Genomic DNA, 23,633 nt, shown 5'->3' on the forward strand with positions numbered 1-23,633 from the left:
TGAGTTGCGGGAGCCAAGAACTTGGGGAAACGGGGTTATTTTTGGATGGTTGATGGTTTTTATTTTAAGTAGATACAAACTCAGGAAAATTGGATGAAAGGTGTTGAAGTTTTAAGCAAGGCACCTAGTAGAAAACCAGGAGAAGGTGGTTGCTGGAAACAGTAAGTTGATTAAATAAGCAGCAGGGAATCAGGTCAGTGTAAAGTAGGAGCATCTATCTAGACAACTTCATTTGGATACACAAAGGCTTTTTAAGAAGATGTCACTTGCCCTTTAGGATATACTGTGTGAGAACATCCCAGAGCAGACACTCACGCAGCCAGCTAGAGGCTTTTTGTTGTTCTCTGTCCTGTGTGAAAAGAACTTGAAAGTCCATTTAAGGATCCCTGCTGTGAAATGCGACAGCCACAGGTCAAAGCTCATCTTAGCCAACTACGTAGGCCTTATTATCTGATGGTGACTCATGGTGAGGTCCATGATTGCTATTTAATCACAATTCAGGAGGCCTTTTGCCACAGTGGTGATTTTGCTCAGAGCCAGCTCCTGCTGTACTCTTCATCCTGACCAGCTTGAAATGTGGGGAATTAGCTCCAGCTATCAGCCAATGTCTGTACAATGCTGAGCACTTTGGCCTGAAACCAACCCTAATTTCAAAGTCCCCTTTTGTTCTTTAATTCTCTTATTGTGAAAACTATTGCTGTGAATAAGTACTTGTGTGTGTGTGTTTCTTTGCCACCCTTTTACTTGATCATTACTTGACAATAGCTGGTAACGTGATACACTGACGCAGATGTTGACTCAGTGGCTGACTCACATGTTGACAGAGCTGTAGAACAGATAGGAATTGGTTCTAATTAACAGGATCAGGTGGATGCTAATCTAGCCATAATTAATTGTTCTATGTTGTACTGGCTTATCTATGTTGAAGGTAAGTGTAAGACTGGAGACATCAAGTTAAGAGTGTGGATAAGAGGCTCTGTTGTAGCTGCATTTAAAATAGATCCATCCATTTAAATGCCCCTGCACCGGTGACAGCCGTGGCCGGAGGCATTATGTTTTCCAGTTGTCCGTCCGAACACGATATCTCAGAAATGCCTTGAGGGAATTTCTTCAAATTTGGCACAATTGTCCACTTGGACTCAAGGATGAACTGATTAGATTTTGGTGGTCAAAGTTCAAGGTAACTTTGACCTCATGTCAATTCAATTCTTGTGAACATGATATCTTAGGAATGCCTGGAGGGAATTTCTTAACATTTTGCACAACTGTTCACTTGGAGTCAAGGATGAACTGTTTAGATTTTGCTGGTCAAAGGTAGAAGGTCACTGTGACCTCACAAAACATGTTTCTGGTTATAACTCAAGAATTCCTACGCTAATTAAAATAAAAGTCAGCACAAAAATCCTCTTAAACTCAAGAATGATGTGATTGGATTTTGGTGGTCATAAGTCATATTGAAAATTCTAGTACTCACATTTTAGTATTTGTCTTTCATTGCCTTTGGTTTGTGTGACCACCTTCAAACGGATGCCTGAGGTATTTTAGTATTTGGCCTGTGTTGTCACTGTGCATTAGTTGAAAGCTGTGGTCAGTGTTGCTCTTCCTGTATGAAGCTTTATAATCTATTTTGACATGGGCGAACTCAAACACACATATACACAAGTAAACCTGTATACACCCACACTCTCTGTATTGCAATGTTCTCATCGTGAGAGGTTAAATTGCTGTTTTTCACAAATAACCCTGCTACGTGTTCAAAATAACTGTTTTCTGTAAAACGCTCAATAAGGTGAGGTACCGGTCTCTCTCTTTCTCCCACACACATGTGCACAAATGGCAGGGTGGGCGTGTTCACGATGTCACCACAAATTACTGCTTGCAGTTAAGCTTTCTCCTGGTGGCCTGTAGGCCTGTTAGACTTGTAGTGAGAATACAATGAACTTCACAGCTTTCACCAGTGGGTCTTTTTTATAGTTTGGGAGTCTTTGGGAGTTGGACAATTTGGACAATTCATTTTCAAGAATATTGGCTAAATCTCACATCTTTTAAACCCCAGTCTACTAGCACCAACCCACTGTTTTCACTTATTCACAGATTCTGTACTGATATTGGACTTGGCACAGATTTTTGGATTTTTATTAATATGTTTTAAGTTGTTGTAACATGGTTAGTTTGGATTTCAACAACAGAAGAAGTGAGACTTCTTGGAGAGATGTTTTTCTTCTTGGAAAGCTTCACACGGCTGCTGCTGTTGGCCTGTAAAGCTAGTTAAGACATTAGATTTTATAATGGTAACAAGAAAAATAAACAAGACTCGACTTGGTTTAGATATGAATAACGAGATGTAGAGCTCTGGCAGTTTTTCTTTCTGGCAGGCATCAGTTGTTGGTTGCAGTAAATTGGCCTGGAAACCAAAAGCTTGCTTACAGAGCTTGTTTGAAAGTGTTCAGATTGTTTTGTGGGAAAAAGGGTTGTGATGACATGAAACAAAGCGGGCTGTCACGATGAATGAATGGGAAACAGGCTGCCTTAGTTACAGTATTTCTGCCTCTTTCTTCAGTTTTGGGTCAGATTTGAAGCAGATGTCTGCAGGGCCTGTGGCAGACTGTGTTGTTTCCATAGCTTGTAGCTCTTACAGCCAGGACTAAGTGGGTTTTAATAATACTTTGACCAAATCAAATGATGGGCCGCTCTTCCGGCTATCATGGTTACTGTGTGTGTGTGTGTGTGTGTGTGTGTGTGTGTGTGTGTGTGTGTGTGTGTGTGTGTGTGTGTGTGTGAGAATGTGTGTGAGTGTGTGTGAATGTGTGTGAATGTGTGTGTGTGTTTCCAAGAGAGAAGTCCCAGAGGTGGAGCACAATGACTCTAAGCTATAGTCTGAAGTAAAAAGCATTTTGACTGTAGAGGCCACTTTGCCTTCCTTCAACTATTTTATCTCGATCTACCCCTCTTAATCTTCTCTGTTTATTTGTTTATGATCTTCAATGGTTCAGTGTGGTGGCTATTACCAGTGTCGTGACCAAGTCATCTTTGCTCAAGTCCCAAATAATTCTCAAGTCATTTGGTCCAAGTATCAAGCAAGTCTCGAGTCATTTTTTCTTGGGCAAGTCAAGTCAAGTCAAGTCACAGGTTATGTCATGTCAAGTCGAGTCCTTAGTTAAGGCAAGTCAAGTCCCAAATCAAGGGAGCAGGGGTTTTTGATGTTGCGTGTTGCCATAGCGAGGAGTTTGACTGACAGCCAGTCATCCAATCATGACAATTGCGCATCAGGGAGCTTTTTGAGTCCCAGTTTGCGCTGCATTCATACTTGATAATTAGACAGAACCTTGAACAACACTGAACATTATCATTTTATATTTAACAGCTAACATGCAAACTTATGAACACACTCAAGTCAACCGAGTCATCATGCCTCAGGTCAAGTCAAGTCTCAAGTCATTTATTTTTTGTCAAGTCAAGTCACAAGTCATCAAAACAGTGACTCGAGTCGACTCGAGTCCGAGTCATCAAGTCTCAAGTCCACGTCTCTGGCTATTACATAATTAGAAGCCTTGTGCAGATATAGAAGGACCATGGTGGTATTTCTACACGTTTTATGATTTGATAGCAGGCTCAATTTCAAATGTGGTCTTTTTGTCACACTTTGGCAGTTAATGTAATTTAGGCCACTTTTATTTTTCTGCTTTGTAACTAGCTATGCTAGCTAGATTCTGCTAACTAGCTTACGTGGGTGATATGACAACCCAAAATGTTAGCCTCATTCTTTAATGATTCGAGAGACATAACAATATACTTTTTCAAAAATTGTTTCCCCAATTTTAGAGTTAAACATTAAGTAAACACAAGTAAGAAAGTACTGGACTGTGCCACCTCTTCCATGTTAAGTTTTAGCCCTTGTCATGTGACTTAAAAAATAACTGCTACGGACTTGGTGGCGTATGTCTATAAACTTGGTTGTGTTGTTAACAAAAAGCTGCAATCACATAAGATATGTACATATGCACATTTATGAATCTAAACTAAATCAACTGCCACATGTCGAGGGATTTCTAGCCTTAGCTTATTTTCAGGACTCGTCCCAAGATAAGCTTTTTTAGAAGTGTTTAATTCCCATCAAAATACGCTACATATGTCAGCATTGTGCCGCCAGGGCCCTGAATGTCCCTACAGGGAAAAGCAGACGGCGTTAAGCTGCAGAAAAAAGGAACTACAAAATGGCTGATCTAAATCAGGATGCCTTCAGGCTAATTCTACCCTGATTCTGTTTTTTTAATTTAGAGAAAGAGGGAGGGAGAGATGTAGGAAGGGTACAATAGATAAACGAGCAGGGATGGGTAAAGGGACGGCAGTGAATGATAGATTGGACAGAGACAGAAGAGAGTAGGAGAAAAGTTTTGAACTTTTCCCTATTTACCTTAACAGGTTTGGGGTTTTTTTTATATCCATTTTACCTTTTCTTATATCCCCTTACATTTCTCTCTCTGCCTGTCCTGAAGGGGGCCCTGAGCAATTTGTCTCTGAAATTGTTTGTGAAGGCTTGCCTGGGTGTTCTTTGGAAGATGGAAAGGTGTATGTGTAGGAGAAAGAGACAGAGACAGAGGCAGAGGCAGAGAGAGAGATGGAGAGAAATTGAGAGAGTGCACTCACTACTCCACAGCACTCAGCACTGTCAAATTATCTCTGTATCTGTCTTCAATGCAGTATGTCACAGAAAAATACCTGCTCAGTCCTGCATGTTTGTGTATGTGTGTGGGTGTACTCTGCTATCCACCTTGTGGTGTAATGCACCAATACAGATGGCAGATTTTGACAGGCCCATTTAACAACTGCTCTTTTTATAAACACCATTGATACCATAGTGCCCTCTACTTCAGTGCATCTTCTTCTGTTGCTGCACTTAATTAGTGCAACCATCACAAGTGCTAATATAACAGTTTGTACCAGTGCTTTTCTTGGAGATCTTTGGAGATTATGTGATACAGAAATACCTTATTAATTTTCTTCAATGTGAATCGATTTTACCTGGCTCCTATACAAACTACTTGTTACCGGTATATATGAAATAATGCCTGCCCAAAACAAAGGTCCATTAAACATGCAGAGCACAAAGTGTGAATTGATAATTGGAGGCTATCATTTGTATGAAGTATCACTTCTTGAAGTGCAATGTACTGCCTCATTCTGTGGCAATTGTAAACATTGAACAAAAGCTTTGGAAAGATTTGGAAGTATTTACCCCATTATCACTTTTTAGTTTTAACTAATAAAAATAAGGTTAAAAAAGGAACATAACACTTTAAGGCTCAATATTAGCCTTCATTATTTCTAATTGCTACATTTTTTTATTTTAGCTTAGCTTGCTGTGCATATAAGTTAAAGGTATAATAAGTGCATTGCATTTTGTCAAACTGGGCCCCTCCAGCATCACTTTTAGCTTTGCGCTAGCATGCTAACCGCCGGCGAGCTTGTCCTACCCGGTTTGAGGCACCTACCTGTCCAACAGAAAGAAGGCCAACTCTGCATTGCTCGTTCGCCATGTTCGCCGGTCTGAATGGGGCCTAGCTGCTAATTTGAACCACTCCCACATACGCTCCTCACCTCATACGCTGTGATTGGCTCAGGGAACCACAACAGTGCCCCTCCTGAAAGCGTCCCATGCAAAGCAAAACAACAGAATAGATGCAGAGGGAAGGGTCTCACAAGGGTCTGCAAACACACTCACCAAAAAAAACAGTGAAAGATAGATGTTCAATATGACCCTGTTACATCTACTACTACAAACTTCTACATGACACCTGTCACATGATGAGCAGTCTATCCAGAGCACCCTCCAGCACCCTAAGTGGCTCTATTTTTATTAAAGATGGTCCTGATGGAGTTACCAGACTACTTACCACAAAATGGGTCAGCAATTCAACTTTTCTTTTCCAGAGCTGTTGCATTGAAACTATATTTTTAGACTTAGAAAGGACAGAGGACAGGTTGAATAATTCAAGGATCATGTTTGGAGGTAAAATGTACAATGAGAGCAGTGTGCTGTGTGGTTCATTAGTTGTCAACGTAGCAGTGCTTCCGGGGCATTGAGCCGTTGTTTCACACATGCAGACACATTGAGTTCAAAAGAGTTAATAAGACGGAGCATGCAGGTGGATGCACACACGTTTTGCTATAGCTTGTTTTGAGTTCTGACCATGCACACACATATAATTATGCATTTTCCATCAACAGGCAGCCAGTGGAGAAACATGGTACAGTCGAGAATCAAATTAGGCTCCCTCCTACACACACACACACACACACACATTAAAACACAGAACAGACTGGGACTTCACACTCCAATAGCTAGCACAGATTGGCCTTTTGAAATGCATGCTTAGAAGCTATGTTAATGTGGGTTGTGTGTATGTGCAATCAAACCTACTTTTGCATACAAGCATGCGTGCATGTGTGTGTGCTTTTTCAAAATAAAGCCATTCTGCTAATAAGAGGATTTTGATTTGTTTGAACTCTGAAATGACATTTTGTGTGTGTTCGGGGTTCATTTTAATCAAACTTCATGTTTCAAATTTCGAGAAGAATCCCAGTAGAGCTTATGCTTGCCGCGGTTGAGCTGTTAGGAAAATTAACTTCACTTTCAAAGGGTACTCATGACATTTTATTACAGGTTTTTATGTTGTTGGTGAGCTTTATTCCAAGAAACGATCAAACTTCCACTTTAATTACACATGATTTCTCAGCATGTCTTGTTTGTTGGGAACAGAGTTAAAATATTGGTTCTGGAGTCTAGATCACAGATACAGACTAATGCAGGAGATACAGATTTGCCCTTAGTGGTAAATATTTTTCCCAAATCTTCTGATGTTAAAGATTCTAATTTTGTTTTCTTTATGGTATTCTCATGCTAACATGTCCCTTTGACTGTGTGAGGGAAAATGTACAGTGAGCAAGGCTTGTCTCACCCTGAAGGTGTTCCTCCGCTAACAGCCTGCTCACTATACATTATCCCGTTTTTTACACGGTTACCAACTTACGCAATCAATAATTTGACACAAAATATTGATTTGGAGATGATTTTATTAATTTAAAAATGATTATATTTCCTTTTTCTGTTTGAAAAATAGTCTGTAACACTCACAGTGAGAGCTGCGTCCATAACAACGGTTAACTCTGTAGCCTTTTTAAAATGAGCTAAGCTAGCTGCCTTTATCCACATTAAATGGAAACATTTCCACTGATGGTGATGTAAGACACGGTGAAGGGGACGGCATGAATAAGCACCTGCAAAAGTTTTTTTGTCTGGTCAGAGTCAGTTGACATTTTCTTTTCCATTCACCTTCTCTAAACACCGCCGTATCCCTTCACTTTTCTTCACTTTTGTAGGTCTCTCTGTCGTAGCTCTGTCGTTTTTGCATCGTTTAATCTTTATTGCTTTCTCTTTTTTGCTGTTTTGTCTGTTTTCTTTTTTTGCCTCAGTAAACAGACTGACATCAAATTTACCGGACTTCTTTTGGCGGATTGATATGAATACAGTTAGTTCTCTGGATTGTGTGATTAGAGCCGAATGCCTAGCAACGGTCTGTTCTTCATAGCAATGGTCTGTTTTCTAAAAATCAGAATCATGTATTTAACACAGCCGTGTAATAAACTTTATAGCGCCCTTCTAGTCTTAGGACCCCTCAAGGTGCTTTACACTATATGTAAAAGCGCTCTTTCACACATGCGTTCATACGCTAATGTAGTGCCATGCAAGGACACCATCAGCTAAGCATTCACACACGTTCATACACCGCAGGCTGGTCCTGGCCCAAGGATACTTTGACATGTAGACTGTAGGACTTGGGGATTGAACCGCCAACCATCTGATTAGAGGGCAACCCGCTCTACTTCTAAGCCACAACCATGATTCAATTATTTAATTTTGGCTTTCTTTATAAGATCTTGTAGTGAAGTTCCTTTTAAAACCCATCACTGTTTGTTTTCGGGTCAGGCTTGGGTTTACTGAGCGACCAGCTGTCATGTAAGGAAGTTTTTTGCTCATGAGGAACCAGTTTTGCCATCCAGCTTCAGAAAGCAATAGTGTTGATGTCTTTTGGAATGACATCATTAAGAGATGGGAGACTTCATAATCGTTGTAGAAAGAGTGTCAGACATGCTGGAAGGCTTTTTAAGTGTTTCTCTTTGTTGTTCACATGAAAAGTGACAGAAATAGAAGTGTGAAAAATGAAAAAAAAGCGCTTGAGCGAGAGGGTAAAACTACTTTCGCACCTCTGCACAGCTGACCAATCATGACGTGGTTGTGATTGTTGGGCTGAAAAACTGTCGGTCAAGTATGTCATCATAGAGGTGTGGTGGGCGAGGCTTTTAACACTGTTTGACCATCCAACAAAGACCTCAGTTGGATTATACTTATGCCTGAGTTTGCCTTCATGATGACTGAAGTGCCTTAAAGTGTGTTTTTACTTTATCAAACCAAATCTTGCATTAATTATATAAATGTGTGGACTTTTATTATGCAGGCCTTCAAACAAACACACAGTAATGAAAAAAAACACCTGAGCCAACACGCGTCTATACACACACACACACATATATAATCCTCCTTCACACACTCATATCAGCGAGGCATTAGATGGTAATGAGCCTTTATGAGGTTGTAGGTCACACGAGCGCGCACACATACACACACGCACCATCCTTCTGCGACAGCAGTATCATTAGCAAAAACACTGAATTCATTAGCAGGGGAAGATAACAAGTGTTGTGGGAGAGAAACATTTATAATGGACAGATGATTAAAACTGTGTGAGTAGCTCTGTGCGTGCGTGTGTGTTTTGCATTGATTTGCATTTGTTTAAATAAATGCTTCTTCGGCGGTGAACAATGAAGCAGACTGCGAAGTGATATCTGCTCGAAGCTTTGTCCTCCAGACACACACACACACACACACACACACACACACACACACACACACACACACAGATGAATACGAGGTGTGAAGGTTGTGTTCTCATGTTACAGAGTACATGGTAATAACACCTCTCTTGGCAGGAGACCCACACCTGTTACTTTGTGTGTGTGCGCGTGTTTGCATGTATTACTGTGTATGTAATAGCCTGAGAGCATAAAGCGACTGTAGCTGGCTTAGCTGCTGAAACAGCAAGCTGATTATTTAGCCAACTGATAGAAAACCGGATATGTTTAAGATCATTAAATAATCATTTTACTTCGTAACATGTCCTGTTAAACAGCTTTGATGTTCTTCTATGGTTAGAGTTTGGAAACTTACTTTTTGGGATGAGATTTTTTTATAAATTAACAAATTACTATAATACCAATACATCAAATAGATTATAAAAGAGCTGCAGGGATGTGTGGGACCTAGAGAAAGATTTTCAGAGCATGCGAGAGCAGAAAGTACCGACACTGACATCATGTCTTGGCATTTTCTCACCTTAGCTTTTATCTCTGGCAGGCTGCCAAAATCCTTCTCATGAGAGAGAGTGCAATCAATGCTCCAAAATCCCCTGTCAGAATCAACGAGTGGCTGCGTGTGTTTTGTTCTTTTGCTGTCAACAACACAAAATTGGTGCCGGCCTATTGCTCAGACAGGAAAGCAATTATTTAACCTTCATTTTAATTGGACACCAAATGTGTTGGACGAATGAAAATTAGCTTGATCAGTTTTTATTTTGCTAGAGTTTATTACGAAAAGAGAGGAGGGAAGAGAAGGGAAGGGAGGGCAGGTCAACAGCTTGACAAATGAGTCCCGACCAGCTGCCTACACAAAACACCATCGCCTTGACAACCACTGGGATGGAGCGAGAGAAACAGAGAAGGGATGGATAAAAGACATGAGGGTGAGAACGAGAGGAAAGAAGGTAGCCTGGGAAAGGCGAACCAGATGGGAAATGACATCTTCTCGTTATTTGTTCTTACTGCTGCCAGATGTGTCCTCTGATTATGCTAAATGTTCGTACTCACTGATTTTGATCTTTCAGCGCGAACAAGAGGGCATGAGTCATTTTGCAATAATGGAATTAGGATGCATGTTGCTGCTGAGCGACCGCTTGATGCACTGTAAAAGTAATGCAGCACGACATTCTGATAACAATTAATGTGCGTTTTGTGACGCAGTTTGTGTTTTGAGCTTTAACAGATGGTCTCTGTTGCTATAATGAGGAAAATTCAAAGGAAAAAGCGTCACAGTACCATCTAAACTCTTTGATTTATAGGAGGTTTATGTGAAATGCAGGCCAAAAGCAACGCGCTAACTGTTGCTAACACTCACTGATTTCACTGACCGTGCCACTATTTCTATCCATGACCCTCCACCCCATTCAGCTGCTTAAAGAAAGGGCTATCCCATTAAACAGCCACACCCATTTAGGCTCAGTTTACAATTCCTCCGCACAGCCTGGGAATTTCATCCCCTCAAACAAGTATGGGCGGTTAAACCAGCCAAGGGGTGATTTCCTATTTTATTTTTGACATCTGACTTTGTAGCTGGGAGCTGTGGATCTTTGCTCACCGAAGGCGTACAGCGAGGAAGGTGGGGCTGCAGAAAAACAAAGCAGTGGGCATAAATCTCTGGCAGCGCTTCAAAGGAGGAGGACAAAAGGCTGATAGGTCTGCGTGTGCTCGCACAAACATACGCTGCGTGTCAGGGCTGTCTCTGCAAGTCAGGGCTTTCATCGGGAAAAGTCGACAGATGCAGCCTTATCTGTTATCAGAAGATGTTGGTCTTAAAGGATTATTCCCTAAAACAATGCGGCGCGTGGAGTCTGGCTGTGAGGAGCAAACTTCAAGGATCAACTCTTCTTTGTGTCGTGATTCTGGAGCAGAGTCGGTGATTACTTTCCTCCGAGGAGTGTCCAACCCCAAAGGGATTTCTTTCTTATTTTATGTGGCCTTAACTTCAAAGTATTGTCCTAATTTAAGATCTTTTGTTGCCAATAACTAAATCTTTTCTTTCTTTTCTTGTGTGCTCTAACTTTCTTCTAGTAATACATGCAATTAAACAACTCTTGCCTATTGCCTGATTTAGAGCAATCCAATGATAAGGATGAGTGAGACATGGGCTAGATTCAAACCTGTGGCATCTCTGAATGTACCGAATAGCTCTTTGCTCGGTGCTTATCTACAGCAGAAGCGCTTTAATAAGAGCGCTGTTGTATTCCCCGGCCTGTCTGCCTGTCTGCCCTAAGTACTTTTAATGGATGACTATGAGCAGGCTAATACCATTATGCTGATGTTAATTTTTTGGCGAGCAGGCCCTGCGATATTGGAACTGAAACTCACCGTGTTATTTATCCTCGGCGCTGGTCACAGAGACACCGCAGACGCAGGAAGACCGCCAGATAAGTCTAATGTCTGCCTCTTTGCGTGTGTGTGTGTTGGTGTGAGTATGAAATTGGCAGGTCAAGCGAAACAGATGCATCATCATTGTTTATGCCCTGAATTATTTCAATTGAAAGTGTTGGAGTTCTGCTCCCTGAAACCTGATACTTTGTTGGGTCCCTGAAGACTCCGGTTTAGCTCCGGGGCTGTAAAGCCTGGGGCTCAGGTTGTGTTCGGCTATTTTTGGGTGTCCTTATGTGACATGCGTTTCAAGTAAGACGCACAATGGCCAGACGGAAGACTGAAACATGAGAGCATAGCCTCTACTTTAGCATACAATAGCTTGTTAGTTAGCCTAGCAAGCTAATGTACAGGCTATGCTTTCTATATGATATGTGTTTAAAGTAAGACGCGCAGTGACCAGAGGGGAGACCGAAACATGAGAGCACAGCCTGTACGTTAGCTAACCATAGTACGTTAACTTAGCAAGCTAACATAGAGGCAATGCTTTCTTTGTGACGTAGAAACACATGTCACATAGGGACAGCCGAAGGGACGTTCGTTAGCTAGCTAAGCTAACGTAAAGAAGAAAAATATGACGATATGATTGCTACAGTTTATCAAGTCCAAAAGGGGTTTAGGGTTTAGTAGCCATGTTTATGTGGTCAATATTAGGAAAAAGTAGTCCTTTCATTTAACAGGAAAAGTAAGGTTATTAGATGTTATTCATGACAAAACCTCTCATATTTGAGTCAGGAATAAAAGTCAGGAAGCATGACTTTGTGCATGTTTTAAATTAGCCAATTAACACCTGCTCCGCATGCAGAACACACCGCCTTCACTTGTTCTTTTTTTCTCCCTCTTATTTTTTCCTCAGCATGCCGTCCTATTAGTGCAGTGTTGCTGCGGGTAACCGCGGCAATGGCTGGTGCAGTATGCGGTCAAACACTGCCAGTTGTAGTAAAAAGCTCAGACCATTTCACGCTCTGCCGGGCCTCTCTCTTTTTCTCTGCCGCTTATTGTACTGCACTGACAGATAGGGGGAAGAGGAGAGAGAGGAAAGGAGGGAGAGAGAGAGAGATCAATGAATGTAAAGAAAAAGTGGACTGATAAAGGAAAGACTGGGGAGTGTTGAACAGAGGAGAGAGAGAGAGATGGGAAAAGTGGTAGTAGAGCAACGAGACTAACAAGGGAAGAGAAAGTGAGGCAGTAACAAATACAGTGAACTGAACCGCAGAGCCACAACATATTATTCTGTAGTTTCTAAGATCAAACCTCAGCTCTCCCTATGATCCTCTTCTTTATTCCCTCTACTCCCTATATCACTACTATCTCTGCTGCAAACTCCTCTGCTCCCCAGTGCTGTGTACATCTATAACATCCTTTCATCTTTAACATCTACATGAGCATATATTTGTCAAACTAATTAGAACACATTGAGGTGTCTGCTGAGAACAAATAAAACCACGATGAAGACAATTTATGGCCTTTTTCATGCCAGTGATGCTTATTGCTTTCTATTTTGAGATCTCACCTCATGTCGTATTTGCTCTAAGGGGGCAGAACCACAGATCTAATGACAAATTAATGAGCTGGTAATGAGAACTTATTTATAGTAAATAGCTTTGTATAGCACTAGCATGATTCTTGGGATCATCAGTCGATTGGCCCGTTATTTTGGTAAATTTTGGTTGTACATTTTTTAACAGACATTTGGGGTCCTAAGAGGGATACATTTTAATGACGTTGATCATCGCCTGACTATTTCTGTAGTGCAATCATGAGGTTGTTGCATGGATTACCATAACGTTTTATACAGATAGTTTCCCACAGTGTGTAATGTAATTATACTGTATCTCCCATCTATCCCTTATCCATTCCGCTTATCCTGTTCAGGGTCCCAGCTGTCGTTGGGCGAGAGGCGGGGTACACCCTGGACTGGTCGCAGGACACAGGACTGATATTCCCATCATCCTTAGGTGTACATTGGTTTAGTGCTTACTAGCATGTGTTAGTATAAAAACAGCAAATCATTAAGATGGTAAACACTGTTTCATCACCCCACTTAATAAAGATTAAATTACAAACAAACAATCTTAAAGGTCTTTCATTGAAAAAGTTAGTAAATTACAAAGGGGCCCAAACCATGTCCCTGGTGTACCCCGTAAATATCTCAAAGTTTAGTTTTTTTCTATTATTTGTTTAATGCACTTGGTTTCTGCGCTGTCCATTTTTTTTTGTCTGCATGGGAAAGAGAGTGACTCAGTAACTCTGCTTTGTATTTTGCATTACTCACCGTTCCTCTCTTCTAACTCTATTCTTCCCTACCTCACTCCATCCTTCCCTTTCACTCTGATAAACAAAGACGTCAGCTTGCAGTAAATCCAGCAGCACCCATAAGTCTGCCACAATATAATCACACATGATAGCTGATGGATTGGACCTCTTAGCCGGAATTCTGCTTTGTCTGTCTTTGTACACCTCCTCTATAAATATTCTCAATACGTGGAGACTTTCATCTGTCTCTGTGACTTTTCCTCTTTTTGTTTCTCTCAGCTCCCCCCCGAAGCCCCCTGTGTGAACGTTCAATGTTTACAACACGTTAACATAGCCAGCATAGTTTTGGTTTGTTTGCAACAAGGGGAACTTTCCCAAAAAAGGATGAGACTATGTTTGGCCACGTTGGACTAATACTGGTACATATGTGGTAGATGATGTAATAAGTCAAGTGTTTGGCAGCAGGGTTGAAACACAACTGTAGAGGGGTTGCTGCGGGTTTTGTTACGGAGCATGTGAGGGGAAAGAAAATGAATGCATTAGCCACATGTTAGCGCCTGCGGAGGGTAGAAGGAGGGAACTGCATCAACACATTTAAAGAAATTCAGTTCATAGATTTATTGGCATGAAAGGTTTGAGAACAATGTTGCCAAAACATCAAAATAAAATCACAAACACCATTACAAAGACCATGAAATATCAAATGATGTCATCTACAGACACAGTGGAAGGAGGGGAGCCATGAACAAGCTACTCGTCTTGTATAAATTCTTCAAATGTTAACACACACAGTGAGGCATTTCAATTTTTATAAGTCAGTCTTTGTTAATATTTTATTAAAGACTTAAAATTGAGCACTCTTACTTTGAAAAGCAGCCACTTACTCCTACTCGCCTGTGGCCAGTGCGTAGTAAGTTTGCGTGTTCCAATAGTTTGTTCTGTTCTTCTTTCTACTCTGGCAAGAATCGGACTACTATGTCAGTTGTTGGTTCAATTCCTAGGTTGAGTTGGCCCTGGGTGGGAAGGCAGCCTTGAAAACGAAACCATGAGAAGCCTTAACATATGGCTGGAGGAGGAGTGACTTTATACTTGGAAGATTGCGGGGTCAAATTTTCAAATGAGCTGAGACAATGTGGGCGGGTGAGTTGTCCCTTACTGGCCTTATAGTAATTAATCTCCCATATGTCCAGCAGCTGTCCTGGGCGTCTATATCATTATATGAGTGTAAAGTTTGCTGCTGATTAGAACAAGGAAAGGTGTTAAGAGAATCCAAACATATTTAATAAAGCCATTTTTTTCCCCCTTTCTCAGACATGCAGCAGGAGGTCATCACCTTATACTTCATCTTTTCTCTCAGCACTCTCATTGAACCTCTTTGCTTCCGCTTTAACAGACACTGCTGAGGGACTACATTGCTAATGAGAGCAGCAGTGCTAATGAGCTACAAGATAGAGGAAAATGTGGCAAAGAGGCTGCACACTTAAACTTAATATACAATGTTATGCATGGACCCATTAGCCTTACTGACATTCAACACTGTGCTGTTGAACTATTACTTTTCTAATGATTAGAGCCTCATAACCTTAGCCCGTCATTTATATTTCTCTCACTTATGTAGACAATTTCTTGTTATTATATTCAACTTGGAAATCCGTTGAGTGACTTTATTGTGGGTTTAGCTCACGAATGTCTGTGGATACATTATTTCTAAGGTTAAAAAAATCTGCAATTCAGGTGATCAGTGCAAAGGTAGCACAGTGAGCAGCATGTACTGTGAGGTGAGCGGGAGCTGTGATAACCAAGTGGAAGTTAAACTGATTTGTGGTGCTTAGTGGCCCGAATCACTGCATTGGATTTGATGCAAGAGTGTGAGTCTTGCCTGGAGCTTTGCTGGGATGTGTGTGTGATAGCAGCCACACTGGGGATACACACACACACACACACACACACACACATGCACACAATCCCTGCTTTTCTAATAGCTGCATTGCTTGCTGCATGGAGTTCCCTGGTTAAGTGTGGAGCTGGACAGTGATGAACACACACGTACACACTCTCCCTCTCTCTCTTACACACACACACTTGCTGCAGCAGCTGCAGTGTAAGCTAATCTACGTGAGCTCCAGTGTGCAGAATCCCTGGTTTACACAGATCTGATACCGATTCATCTGTCTCTCTTTTTCATCTCTTTCTCTGCCTCTGTCTCTCTGTAGTGTTCAAAGCTGCAAATATATTACATCCACATGCTTCTCCCAGCGAAACAGGCTGATCAGGAGGATCCTGGCTCTGATCTCTGATTGATTTCACCTATTAAATCCACTTCAGTCCTGAGCAGGGATTTAGATGAAGGGGCGGACGCAGCAGGGAATTAAAATATCGGATTTCTTTGTGTTACCTTTTCACATATAAAAACCCCTGTCCGTGCACATTGCTATTTCCAACCGCTGCATTAGGGTCTACATGGTCTGTATTTAAGTAAGCCACTTACTGCTAGGCAGAAAGGGTACAGTACTCTATCATGGATTGCGGTTTTAAGAAGCAATATTCCTCGACGGAGGAAAAGCCTTGTCATGCTTCAGGATTAATTTCCCCATGTAATCTAAGATGAGTAGATGTCCCACTTTCCATGAACAAGGTCTGGATTTAATGCTTCGTCACGGGCTCGGACAGCCTGTAAAAAAACGCAGGTCTGTCCTTTTTTCTCTCCTCTATCATTTTTCAAACTTTGCAGTCACTCATAAATAACTGGATTCAGTTTCTTTCTGCTTAAAAAATAAGAACAATTTTAAATTTTGATGGACTAGCGTAAAAAAGGAGTGTGGGAAGTCTTGCTCCTAAACCTGCATGTTTTTTTTCTTCATCTGAACATGTTTCAAAGGCATGTAGGTGTGATGAACCTTTTCTTTCCAAATTACCAGCAGCCATGCGTGACTCAGGTTCCCGTCTATCTCTCCTGTGTCTCTCTCACACACCGCACACAGCAGAACAATCTGGCTGCCGCAGGCGCCAAGCTACCCAACAAAAAAAACACGAGAATGTCATGATGGACTGGAAAATAAGTTTTTCAGTTATACTGCAGTTTCCAATGTTATAAACCGTGCTCGTGAAAGGACTGTAAAGTGTTCATTGTGTGATTAGAGGTGAGTGATGATGTGCGTGTGTGTTTGAAGGTGGGTGAGGGTCTAAGGAGCCAAAGAAACGAATAGCTCTGTGACAAAACGTCTGGTGACCCCGCTTACACTCTGACTCAATGGTGACAGACCGACCACTGGACGACGTGCTTCCTTCCACCAACCCTTCCAGTTTCTTTTAAGGCAGACGGACAACATGTTAATGGCTTTGACAGAGCTTCGGATTTTTACATGTATTTGAATGAATTTGCATGCCCCCTCCGCCTCATGTGGGTGCCAAGCTAGCATGTGTGCCTGCTAGCAAATTTGTCCTGGTTGTAGAGTAGGACAGCTGCTTTGTAAAAAGTATTTATTTCCTGTCAATCTTTACTGTACTATCTAATAACAAAATAAGTTGCTATTTTATAGTTAATAACCCACAATACTTTAACAACCTGCCTATTAGATGCTTTGGTGTCATGACGCCTTGGTTTGCTAGTGTCCACTGTTTTCATTGGAAAAAACACACTATCTTCTTTACCAACATGTATGCTAACCCTGAGTTCTGCCCTGGCATCGAGAGGAAACATCACTATAACCCCATTTGAGGTTCTCAACCTTAAAGTTAAGATTAACCACCTGATATTAGCCCTAAACATAAATCTACCCTGTGTAAAAGTGTCTGTGTGGTAACCAGAAAGCTACAGTTAGCAGCCGGTTAGCTTAACTTAGCACAACAACAGGAAACAGGTAAACAGCATGGCGAGAGACCGTCCCCCCTAGCCATTAGCCACAAAGAGAAATAACATATTCCTCAGATAGTCGAACTACTCGTTTAAGCTCAGGGTCCTCCCCAAAAGAATAAACTGAGTATGCTAACACAGGCATAGAGAGTGATTATAGCGACTGTGGCACTTTGAGACCTTCTGGCCACAGCGTTGTGTGTCACATCTGTGTGTCGTGATGTGGTACTGACAGCGTTTTTCTGTCATTGCTGTCTGAAGACCCGCTTTAGGCTAACAACAAAGAGCACAAACCCTGTGGTCAGATTTTGTGTGCATATGTAAAAAGAAAGAAAGCTGTAGCTAAGTTTAGCTTTCTGAAGCTAACTAGCTTCTAGCTTAAATTCACTGGCAGTAAACATTTCCACATACTTTTGGAGCATCTTGCAGAGAGAAAGTGGAAACTTGTGTTCAGTGTTTTATGTATTGGAAGGTGCTGTATATGTATAATGCATGTGTGCGTGTATGAATATTACGCAACAGATAAATTATACATAATTCTTAATGTCAGTTTCGGTCCTGTGGGATCTGACCCCTCGGAGTTCTCCCGCGATCCCGGGGAATAAGAGCTGGGAATACCCCCTCCTGCTTATAACCCGACCTGGAATGTGATAGTAAGAGGAGGGATTTGGAAGGAGCTCTACCTCCATTGTCCTCATACATCACTGAGCTGTCATAAGCTACCATAGGAATTGAACCCGTGTTTAAGGCCGACAGCTTATCATCTGTCCTCGGTGTTGTGCGTGTGGTCTGACATCTTTCTCCCTAACCCCTTCATATCACTTTTTCCGCATGTGCATTAATCTTGTTCCCCTGTGCTTCCTGTAAGCAGAGCTACGTGGGGGTGTCTGTAAGTTTATTAAGGCTAATTGCAGCTCTTTAATGAGATGACTGGTGACTAATGCAGGCTGGGGGCTTGAAGGTTAGCTCGGGGCAGCCCACCTGATAAAGAGGAATGAGCTCTTTCTTCTTTGAGGTTATAGCGAGGTTAGCGTTAACAAATAGGTGGATCAATAAGAGGAGAAATGGAGGAAAAGATGCTGACATGCAGTATCGCGTCCCACTGTTAACCATCATTTTAAAAGTCATCTTTTTCGTACAAAACAAATTAGAAAAACACTTTTTCATGAGGGTGGAAAAACCTCAAAATGGCATAAAGATCATAACCAAAACTCTCCATGGAAATGCAAGCTAATGAAATTCTTTTAGTATTAGCAGCTCTACAGGCAGAACAACCCACCACACCTATTACATAATCATGGGAAACTGGAATAATTGACTGCCTTTGCAGCACCATTTGAAGATGAACAAACAAAATGTGATGACTACAACTTCTTTGGGAGACCAATATCATTAATGAATGTCATCCTGATAAATAAACCATATACTCATTTTAGAGATGAAAGCAGCCTGAGCAACAGAGGCCAAAATATGTCCAATGAAGTGGAAAGAGTCCAATGTAGGGAGAGAGGGAGGGAAGCGCATAAATCCACTCTTCAATCTATCACCAATGGCAGCTTGTCTATATGCCGGAGAACTGCGCTATCCCACAATGCCCTGGTGGCCCTGCTGCCTGTCTCCTTGGTGACAAGCATCTCCCCGGCGAGCCATGATTGGATGAACCGACTGTCAAAGAAGGAAAGCCCCCCAACTCCCCCCCCCGTGAGGGTCTGTGTGTAAAGATGTACGACTTCACACACTGACAGTGAGGATCGCCCTCGTGCCTGCTTCATACTTCACGCGGTCACACACAGAGACAGACACGCATGTTTTTGTCACTTGTGAGGACCTTGTGTTGACTTACAGTCTCCTCCTGGAGGACATGAAGCTTCCTGCTGTGCCTAGGAACAAGATGTAGACACAATGACATCTGTTGCAATGCAAATGACTTCAAATCCAGCCAATATTACGTTGCTTGACATTAGGTTGTGTGGTTCGTTGTATTCAAGCTGCTGGTGAAGAATCCTCTTAAAATGTCAGTGTATTATGTTGAAATGGAAGCCATATAAATTGAATGTGTGAACTAACTACCCTAGCTGAGCCTAGCTGCCCAATGCTACATCACGCGTTTTGTTGCTCTGATCGAATGTAGTGTCCTGAAAGCATGTTGGTCTACATCCGTTCATTACACCACCACTTGGACATCAAAGTGGACTGAGCCGTTCAGACTAATTCCCATTTGATAATTGTAGCTATAGCAGGACAGAGTGGGCCACCAAAGCAGCCCTGACCCGTCGAGGCATGGACTCCTCTGAAGGTGTGCTGATGTATCTGGCTCCGAGACGTTAGCAGCAGATCCTTTAAGTCCTGTAAATTGCGAGGTGGGGCCTCTATGTATCGGACAGGTGCCATTGTAACGACATAATCAATGTTTTTCACTTCCCCTGTCAGTGGTCGTAATGTTATGGCTGTTTGGTGTATTTGGCTACAGCTAAAACGTTGGAAACATGGACGTAAGAAATCATCGCCTGATATCGCGAGCAAAGGGCTAAACAATGGCGTATTTCATGGCGTGGTTAAAGATGTAGTTTTTCTACGTTGATACGTTAACTAAATGATTAAAGTGATTAAATAACAAAATAGTTTGAATTCAGATAAGTGCTAAAAACTAAGGCACTCTTTATTATTAATACAAATGAAAGAACCTCATTGGATTATTGCATTGAGACACAGAAGCGAATGGAGCAGCAGCTAGCCTGAGAATGATGTCAGGACTCTCTGTGGTCATTGTACGGTCGCTTAAAAAAAGCAACACTACTATATTCTTTTCCCTCTTCATAAGTAAACATGCATTTATTTTGTATAGTACTGAAGTCCCCTGCCAAAGAGAGCTGCAAAAGGGCAGCAGAGAAAACACAATCATCTGCAAACACACACACACACTCGCATGAAGATGCATGGGCAGATTTTCGGGGTAGCACGTTGTGACTGTGATTTGCCGAGCAGCATGAACCTAACATCAGTAGAGTTTGAGGACTATCCGGAGCTACTTGGGTGAAAGCCTTTGTAGTTGTAAGCTGCACATTGTGGCTCTTCCCGTGTGTTTTTGGTTTAATTTGGTGGTTTTTTTCCTTACTTTGGTATTCACACTCACAGAAACATTAAAGCAGTGTCAGGGAATAATTTTACTTGTTTAATTAGTGCTTGCAGTAAGTTGGAAAGAGCTTTTTAAACCCTATCAAGTGTGACTTTAACAGCTTCATTTATCTGGCTTAATGTTGTAGGATTCCTCGGATTGTAATTGTTTATGCAACTTTCTTTTTTGCGTTTGATTATTGCTTTAATAATAACACATCTAAGCAGTAATATTGTAACATAGTCAGGCCAGCAGTGCATGTAGGCTATCAGCTGATCCTGTTTCTAATGTAGCACACTGACTCCCATGATGCAGCAGAGGACGAGAGAGCAGGAGAGAGAGAGAGGCCTCAGGCTTTCCTTCCTTCTCTTTCTCTCTCTCTTTCTCTCTCTGTTTCTGTCATATGCCCTCCTCTATCGCACTTTCACCCTCATTTTAACTTTCTCTCAGGGATACTTTAGGTCTTTCATCACTATCAGCTCTTTTCATGTGATCTCTTTGAACTCTCTCTCACTATTTCTCCTATCCTTTCACTATGCACCGTAATGCCCTATGAAAACTATCAGGGCGCAGAAGTTCTGAATACATTTGGTTCTCTGACTGACGTGAGTCTTAAGAAGATTGTCCCCATTCGACAACTGAGACATGGACACCTACTTTATGAATGTGACTCTATTAGATCCCACATTTACATCTAGCACTCATAATGCTGCTGCTCCATGCTAAGACATGAAGGTACCCAATGGAGTCTTTGACCCATAGGAGAGCAAAGGAACAGTGTTTAACATGCTAGTCCCTGTTTTGTTCAGAGCAAGATTAACATGGTGTCTAGGTTTCATGCTATGCTAACCAAAGCAGTGAAGAAGACTATGAATAGGCTAGTTAAAATGTTAATTGTAATCATTTTTGCCGATTGTTTTATGTGGAAGGAAATGCACTCGACATGTTTCTAAGACTTAATGGATGATTTGATGAGGAACGTTTCTTCATTAATGAGTGAAATTCCCAAAATGTGGGCTGCAGCCTAGCGGTGTAGACGGTAACCACATGACCTCAATACCTTGGCCATGTGACCCCAACGCGGGGCGGACCAAGTGACCGTCATTACTGCTTTTTTATTTTTAAATATAGACCCAGTGATGTTGCTCAGTACACGCCCAGCGTCTCTTAACGCATTCAAATCTAAAGGGACGCAGTGAACTCACTGTCAGGGATGCACCTCATCTTTCACATACAGAACAATTCATTTTGAACAACAAACTCGTTTTAAAAAACACAGTAATCAGTAAAGAAACCTTGCTGTCAGAGCACCGCTGTTTCTCTGCGCATCTAATCAGTGCAGACGAGCCCCCGTGCAGTCTCGCGACATGATAGTTTAGCCGCTACAACTACAGCTAGCCCGTCACCACGGATTTCATTTTAACAATTAAGGATACGAACTTAGTAGTGATTTCACTCATGTCGATGATGTTTTACCGTCTGGGGGACGCGCTGTAGTGAGAAAAACAAAACATACTCCAGCGACAGCGGGCTGAGGCGCCGGTTAACTGCCAAACCGCAGGGAGGCGTTAGTGTTTCACTGCGGTTAGAAACATTCAGTACCTTGCCCTGGTGTGCCTTGAAGGTACAGCCGGGCGGCGAGAGGCCATTTACAATATCAAGTTTTCCATCCATCCATCCATCTATACCTCTTATCCTGTTCAGGGTCGCGCCTATCCCAGCTGTCATTTGGCGAGAGGCCGGTACACCCTGGACTGGTTGCCAGTCAATCACAGGGCTAATACTAAGGTTTCTTTTTATTAAATCTTACAACTTACACTTATTTTCTTGCTTTAAGAATAGTTACTGTATGCATTATGTACTTGCCCTGCATTGCCATAGGCCCACTTTCACATTGGGAAATGCTTCATCTTAGTCTGCATTGTTAAGACTAAGATTACTGAGGTTACCTTGGAGGTAAGGGCTGGTCCCAGGATGTTTTGAGCTTTCCAAGTGGGCAAAGTGGGACTGTTAAGCTTGGGAATAGCTGATTAACAACACAGCTTTACAGGTCCCCTTTAAGAATACGTACGGCTGTAGAGTACATTGTGATAGTAAGCAATGGTAAAAAGTAATACTGCTCATTTAGGACTGAATTGTTGGTATTTTTAGCATCATCTGTACAAAGCAAACATAGCCGGGCTTATTTTTGGAACTGTTTCAGATGAGCAACCATGTATTCATCCTCTGCGCAGCGAGTCTTAGCTGTGCCCAGCTCTCTGTGACCTACCACAGTCGGAGCTACAATTTGTCATTTTGTTACTCTAGAGATTACGCTGCCATCGCGTCCCATTTCAGGAGCCACCTGCGTCAAAGGACACAGCTTATGTTTTTTTTAATACTTTGGTAGACTGAGTCTGCACCTCTACCTCAAACAAGCAGATTTCAAAGGAGTCTCTGTAGGCTCAGCGCTCAGGCCCAGAATGAGAGAAGTGCCTCCCATGCCTTAGATTTGTAACTTTTTTCTCTTTGACATACATCAGAAGAGGCCGCTCCTAATGTGGGACACAGCTGCAGTTTCAATGTTAGCATTAATACTGCTCTCCCAGTGCAGTGTATGCTTGACTGCTAACATGGTTTATCTATCAGTTGCACATGGAAAGAGTCAGATATTACCTTGGGCTTTTGGTGAAAATTAAACAAGTCACGAAAAAAAGGCCTGTGAAATTAGAACCGAGTGGGCGTAAAAGCCTTGATATTCAAAACCACACTTTATATTTCACCCCCGGACATTTTATTTTGATCAAATATTCATGCGTCAGCTGGACTTCTGTCCCCCACGGATCCATGTTGGTGGTTTGTGGGAGTCTTTGACATGTTGTGAGAATATTTCTTGAATTTGATTCAAAACCAAAGCCTGAAACGGTTTTGATTTGTTGGCACCACTCTGCAAGCGAGTGGGTGTAAATGACAATCAATACAAGCCACCGCATCAACCAGAGATAAAACACGCTATGAAAAAGAGTGAATGAAGGGGAGGAAGAAGACAGCAGAGTGTTTTGAAAGGCCCCG

The 23,633-nt window shown here is 41.9% G+C and overlaps 1 protein-coding gene across 3 annotated transcripts in view; it reads left to right on the plus strand.

The window, feature by feature from the left end:
• Positions 1-23,633, plus strand: part of slc8a1b (solute carrier family 8 member 1b) — a 146,079-nt gene that overhangs the window by 18,515 nt on the left and 103,931 nt on the right. The gene's annotated exons all lie outside the window — the stretch shown is intronic.

The sequence above is a fragment of the Semicossyphus pulcher genome, unplaced genomic scaffold, assembly GCF_022749685.1.
Source record: "Semicossyphus pulcher isolate SPU_LCO1_2020_fin unplaced genomic scaffold, fSemPul1.0.p SCAF_12, whole genome shotgun sequence".
Lineage (NCBI taxonomy): Eukaryota > Metazoa > Chordata > Actinopteri > Labriformes > Labridae > Semicossyphus > Semicossyphus pulcher.